The 7448-nt window shown below is 39.5% G+C and overlaps 1 protein-coding gene across 1 annotated transcript in view; it reads right to left on the minus strand.

Moving 5' to 3' along the window:
- Window positions 1-7448, minus strand: part of LOC124181471 (heparan-sulfate 6-O-sulfotransferase 1) — a 520983-nt gene that overhangs the window by 228963 nt on the left and 284572 nt on the right. The gene's annotated exons all lie outside the window — the stretch shown is intronic.

The raw sequence follows: 7448 nt of genomic DNA on the forward strand, positions 1-7448 counted from the left end.
ATATTCAGTAGCTATGAATAATCTCGTACAATTCATTATATTATTGATTGATTGAATAAATACATTAATCCTTACACAATATTTTTGATGTGTTCCTATACTAAAAATATTCATTACTATTCCAGGTATTACCCTAAGTGGTCGGAGGTGGACGAGGAGGAGGACGAGCTGGACGAGGAGGACGACCAGGTGGACGAGGAGGAAGCGGGGTGGGTCGTGGGAGAGGACCTCTCCTCTCCTCAGAGGAGGGGAGGGGGAGGGGCAGGGAAGGGGGAGAGGTGGGCGGGGAGGGGAAAGGGTCGGGAAGGGAAGGGAAGGGGCGGGAAGGGGAGGGCGGCGGGGGGGAGGGAGGGAGGGCGGGAGGGCGGGAGGGAGGGAGGGCGGGAGCGGGAAGGGGCGGGCGGGGGGGGGGGGGGGGGGGTGTTTTGCTCTATTAACTTTAATGGGCTCGCATCGACATCCGTCCTCCACTCTCTCCCTCCCGCCCGCCCGCCCTCCCTCCATCCCTCCCTCCCTCCCGCCCTCCCACCCTCCCTCCCTCCCACCCCCCCGCCGCCATCCCCTTCCCGCCCCTTCCCTTCCCTTCCCTTCCCTTCCCCCTCCCCTCCCACCTCTCCCCCTTCCCGGCCCCTCCCCCTCCCCTCCTCTGAGGAGAGGAGAGGTCCTCTCCCACGACCCACCCCGCCTCCTCCTCGTCCACCTGGTCATCCACCTCGTCCAGCTCGTCCTCCTCCTCGTCCACCTCCGACCACCTAGGGTAATACCTGGAATAGTAATGAATATTTTTAGTATAGGAACACATCAAAAATATTGTGTAAGGATTAATGTATTTATTCAATCAATTAATAATATAATGAATTGTACGAGATTATTCATAGCTACTGAATATGTGCTTGCACGAAACATGAATTGAAATAATTTATTGTAAACGTGACAAGTTTGTAATATTTCAGATGAAATATAATTACAATTGCCATCAAATATTATAAGAATATCAAATAATTAATTAATAATATAATGAATTGTATAAGATTATTCATAGCTACTGAATATGTGCTTGCACGAAAAATGAATTGAAATAATTTATTGTAAACGTGATAAGTTTGTAATATTTCAGATGAAATATAATTACAATTGCCATCAAATATTATAAGAATATTAATTAATTAATTAATAATATAACAAATTGTATAAGATTATTCATAGCTACTGAATATGTGCTTGCACGAAAAATGAATTGAAATAATTTATTGTAAACATGACTAGTTTGAAATATTTCAAATAAAATATAATTACAATTGCCATGAAATATTATAAGAGTGTTTTACTCACCGAGCACAAATCCTCGTCCTCCTTGTCCTCCTCCTCGTCCACCGCCGACCATCTTCAACCACCCCCAACGACCGAGTGACAGCTACCGAATTTGGGGTTGCGCGAAAAACGAATTGAAATAATTTATTGTAAACGTGAACGAGAAACCACGGAGCGCTTATGCTGGAAGTCGAGAAATTTTATTAGCGGACTGACAGCCACCGAATTTGGGGTTGCGCGAAAAACGAATTGAAATAATTTATTGTAAACGTGAACCAGGAACCACGGAGCGCTTATCCTGGAAGTCGAGAAATTTTATCAGCGGACTGACAGCCACCGAATTTGGGGTTGCGCGAAAAACGAATTGAAATAATTTATTGTAAACGTGAACCAGGAACCACGGAGCGCTTATCCTGGAAGTCGAGAAATTTTATCAGCGGACTGACAGCCACCGAATTTGGGGTTGCGCGAAAAACGAATTGAAATAATTTATTGTAAACGTGAACCAGGAACCACGGAGCGCTTATCCTGGAAGTCGAGAAATTTTATCAGCGGACTGACAGCCACCGAATTTGGGGTTGCGCGAAAAACGAATTGAAATAATTTATTGTAAACGTGAACCAGGAACCACGGAGCGCTTATCCTGGAAGTCGAGAAATTTTATCAGCGGACTGACAGCCACCGAATTTGGGGTTGCGCGAAAAACGAATTGAAATAATTTATTGTAAACGTGAACCAGGAACCACGGAGCGCTTATCCTGGAAGTCGAGAAATTTTAATAGCGGACTGACAGCTGCCGAATTTGGGGTTGCGCGAAAAACGAATTGAAATAATTTATTGTAAACGTGAACGAGAAACCACGGAGCGCTTATCCTGGAAGTCGAGAAATTTTATCAGCGGACTGACAGCTGCCGAATTTGGGGTTGCGCGAAAAACGAATTGAAATAATTTATTGTAAACGTGAACCAGGAACCACGGAGCGCTTATCCTGGAAGTCGAGAAATTTTAATAGCGGACTGACAGCTGCCGAATTTGGGGTTGCGCGAAAAACGAATTGAAATAATTTATTGTAAACGTGAACGAGAAACCACGGAGCGCTTATCCTGGAAGTCGAGAAATTTTATCAGCGGACTGACAGCTGCCGAATTTGGGGTTGCGCGAAAAACGAATTGAAATAATTTATTGTAAACGTGAACCAGGAACCACGGAGCGCTTATCCTGGAAGTTGAGTTTCACCGCGTAGCGGACCCGAAGCGCGGGATCCGGGAGGTTGAGAACCCCGTACTCGAAATTTGCGGAGCGCGACTCTCATGCGTCCGCTCTACTGCGCGGTTGTTTCCAGACTGAGAAATTCGGCTAGCTGATTTTGAATTGGTGACGTCACTTTCTGAACATCCGACATCCAAACTTTGGTTTCGACCTTTAATACTATGTGTGACGATGCATGATGTACAATGTATGATGTACGATGATATGATATGATGTATAATGATTTTAGCTTTCACATTTCATGCAAGAAATACGCACTTTATCTCTCCTGCCGATTCCAGACTCAAGCGGCCAGGCCCTTCGATGGTCAGCCGTTGACTCAAGATATATTCTTCAGTGAACGGGTCGGCTAATAACGCTGCCGTTCTGCGACAGTTGGATGATGAAAAATTTCGCTCGTATCTTTCAAATGTGTGTTAAAATACACTCGAAGTGTTAAGAAGCGTCGTTCTTTCTCTCCCTATCACCTTTCTAGGTCGTTAAACCACTACGCAGCGTTAAATACCGTCTCATATACGAAGCATCCATTTCATCTCGTTCAAAATTAGCGCATCCGTGATGTATTACAGTTACTCTGAATTTTTTTCCATCCGAATACTTTTCGAAAAACAATTCTGCTCCTCCACCCAACGCAGATACTTCACTTGCGACCAGCTAAAACAACGTTTCGATTCTATGCCTATGAAAATTCAAGATCGAGAGAGCAAATGAAAAGTTGTTGGAATAATTATGAATACTAATGTTATGGAATACATCGAGCGCGCGTCGAATAGAATTCCATTTCGAAATGAATAATTCTTCTCTTTTCATATCATAGCTAATCTGGTAATATAGCTAAATAGGATGGTTGGAGGTGTTCGAAAATGGTAGGACATTTCAAAAGTTAAAGCCGACGATGATCCGGTGCATCAATTTTATCGTTACAGATTTTCGTTTCCGATGAGGCGTAGAGTATTCAACAACGATAATGCAGTCCTTAAAATTCATCATTCATCTCAGACTGGAAAGCTAATTCGCGGGGCGTGGTATTCTATTCTATTTGCATTATGAGAAAAATACCCGTACTCTACATACACTGCTTCTAATCTTTTGCTACGTTTGGTTTAATCCCCATGCTTCCACAGCACGATTAGTCGGAAATGTTTTTGATTATCCATAATAAAATAAAAGAAGTAACAAAGCTTAAATTTATTGTTAAAACTCTAATAAATACATCAAACTGCGGTCGAATTCATTTATTATTTGCACATGACCTCTGTATATTTGATAAATTATTCCTAAATACATTGAAACATATGTATTTGTAACGAAATATCATGCAATGGGCTGTGTAAACTATAAACTATAATTTCTATCGGATAGCTGCTTTTATGTCAACAGGGCTTTGAGACTCAGTTCAGTTCGTCCTCCTCCTCGTCCACCTCCGACCACCTCCAACAATCGCCAACCACCTCGAACAACCACCGATAACCACCTCGGGTTGTACCTGGAATAGCAATAAATATTTTCAGTATAAGAACACATCAAAAACATTACGTAAGGATTCATATAATCACAGGTTTTGTTTTTTGGCTGTAACTTTTGATGCGTTGATCGCAGCGTATTGGGACTGCGCCCAATCGATTTCTCTCGCAAAATTACGTCGGAATGGTGCGTGTAAGAATTTATTTCGGCACTTCTCAAAATCGCGAAAATTTTCGCCAAAAATGCAAAGGGGTTAGCCTTACTTTTTCTTCATTTTCGGAGCCCAAAATTTTTCGATCCGTATGACCCTCTCTCGACTCATTGGAAACCCAGGAACTCTGAAAATGCATCGAAAAGAGCGTGGGACCAACAGCAGAAAAGTTACGGAGGAAATCTCCTGTTTTTAGGCTGTAACTTAACTAGCCACTTTCAGCCCAGTAGGTTAATTGTTAAAATAATACACACAGACACCCAACAGTTGTACTAGAATTCAGGCATATTGAATAAACAGCTGGAGCGTCGTAGCTATACATTTGTGATTTTTCTTTTCCACCTTTTCAAAAACTCCGTATAAATTGCATGTATTTTGGTCGTAGCTATTGATTCAGTGATGAAAAGGGTTAATCTTTCTTCTTTCTGCGACTTTCGAACTCATAAATTTTCCATCTGGAATCGAGTTGATTGACTGTTCTCAGACTAAGAGGAGTATAAGTAATGCTAAGAAAACATCTAGAACAACGTTGGACTGACAGCAGAAAATATACTATAAAATTTCCTCGGTTTTTGGTTGCCACTCATTACTCGTTGCTAGCCGCATATTCAAATTGCGTCCAATCAATTCCTATTGCAACATTACGTCGGTATAATGCATCGAAGAATTGATTCCAGCAATACTAAGAATATCCTGAAACGTGTATAGATGTTACGTTTTATGTGTATCATTACAGCGAAATCTCAAATATGTTCCAGTTGTATGAAATACGGTCAGAATAAAATGATTATATGATAAGTTAATCATCGATGATGGATCACAGAGTAATGCAGTGATTTTATTTTGTTATATATTGTTAAGTATGAACGTCAATTTCTAGCCTGGTTATTTTTAAACGATAAAGTGTAACAGAGCTACCTTAAGCGCTGTTTGCTCGTCAGCATTACAAATGAGGACCAAGACGAGATTCAGAAACTCTTTGATGTCACACTTTTTATCCTAGCAATCTTATATGCACAATGAACAGGCAAACGACGAAATTCTCGAACTTTCGAAAATTGAAAAATTATCTCTTCAAATCTCTGGCCCTTCAAGGGTCCGCACTATTTAGCCATGGTGTGGCACAATTTTTGTAATAAGCAATAAATTATGTACGTACATCGTATTCGTTATACGTCAGAATGTTCAACCATCAATGGTGTATAATAGTAGGGTTTGGCTCGGATGAATCGTCCAAAGAATCAGACTGAGTCTTTGGAAAGAAAAGATATATGTGAAAGATAATTATAATAAGTGAGGTAGGATAAGAAAATTAATTGAAATCAGAAGAATAATCGTGGTGTTATAACATGACTAGCTCTGTATCGGAAAAATCTGAAAAGTACAGTGTTAATTCGTTGTTGACTGAGGAGGTTTGTCCAGAAATGTAGGCACAATTTGGTTATTTTCAAAGGTGAGTAGACAACGTGTCCAAACTTAAAGGAAGTAGTACACATAATGCGTTTCATGATTGTAAACGAACGATTCCCTTGGAGAAAATAGCGCGAGCTAGGCGCTGCGGAAAAGATTGCACGAACTAGGCGCAATCAGGTACAGTGCATGAATTAAATGCTCTCAAGAAAGTTGCACAAACTCGGTGCGATAAAGTAAAAGAGGGTACTAATTGTCAACCTATTATTTAACCAAGATATGGGGTCTTTCGATAATCAAAGCTGATGTCGACTCGGCGCTGGTCAGACGAGCAGTGAGTGTCGCTCCGCGGTGGCGGTTTTATAAGAAGTGGTTGGTCGCATCATCGAGGGTTCAGCAGTCGCTCGGTGACGTCACAATTCTAGGATAGCGACTGACAGATTCTCTCCTCCCTTGCCGAATTATACTCGGGTGATGATGCATTCGTTGTAGGCGGGAGTGAATTCGATAGCGTAAATTTATACATACATAATTTATTGATTTAATCACAATAAAAAAAAAATATTCAACAATTTTTTCGTCGAAAAAAAGCTAAGCCCCTTTGGATTTGTGGTGCAAATTTTTACCATATTCAATAACGCTGGACATTGACTCGTTTTATTGGCTCTTAACTCCAACGTGCCTAATTAGCACGATAAAAATAATCAGGCCTCTATTTTAATATTTTCAGTAATCATTACCCTGACCAAACATGTTAATTTTTGGAGTATTTTTACAAAGGATTAATCACTGTTATAATCTGGTATAGATGCAAACGCCCCGTAATTTTATGTGAGCTTTGTTATCTCTTTTAATCTCATATAATCCTTGTAATCTTGTAGTCTATTAAAATAATTATCGAAGAAGTTATTAAATTTAGTTTTTCTTATAAAGAAAGTAAGAAAAATGACTAGCTCCCTACGCTCATATAAACAAATGAATAGAATCATTTAGAAAACAATTTATTGTTCGTATATTTGGAAAAATAAGTAATACTTTCTACATGTTAGTTCTAGTTCTTAATGGTAAATTTCCTCTCACAGTCAGAAAATTTTTTATTTGAGCAATAATCGTTTTAGATTCCGTTTGTTGTTTAAGCAGTCAGCACTGATGATAAAAACCGAATGCTGTACACTTTGAGGCTGCAAATGAAACTTTCGCCCTCGTATATGGGGAAAATCAATATCACTGAAAATATTTTTACTCTTGGCCCCAATTAAAATACTGATTGTAGGGGAAATTAATTAATATACGCAATACTGGCGTGAAGAATATATGAATCTGCATAAGAGAGCAGTGATTTCATTTATTAAAATATAGTACAGTTCGTCATATTCTCAAATTATCTTTCATTACATCGTATGTTAAAATGGCCTGTAGTTGTTTTCGATAATACCTTCACAATTAGGTTAACGTTTTTCAGAAAGCTTGCATTTAATTCTTATCGTGAAGACCATTTTTACAAAAATGAAATGAGTTTTTTTCGTTCCCATTTTGATGACCTTGATTGATATTTAGACTATCCAAAATATATCCGAACAAAATTAATTATAAACTTTTTCTAAGTCTGAATTAACTGTAGACTGAATTACGGTTTATGATTTGGTATAAAAGAGAGCTGATTAGAATATAACCGAATACATAGTAGGCCGATTTTAAACCAAATAAATATGCAGACCGAGAAAACTAGATTTAATGTTCCAATATTTTTCACTTACTTTAATAATATTTTCTCATTGCCTGA

Source organism: Neodiprion fabricii, chromosome 4 (assembly GCF_021155785.1).
Source record: "Neodiprion fabricii isolate iyNeoFabr1 chromosome 4, iyNeoFabr1.1, whole genome shotgun sequence".
Lineage (NCBI taxonomy): Eukaryota > Metazoa > Arthropoda > Insecta > Hymenoptera > Diprionidae > Neodiprion > Neodiprion fabricii.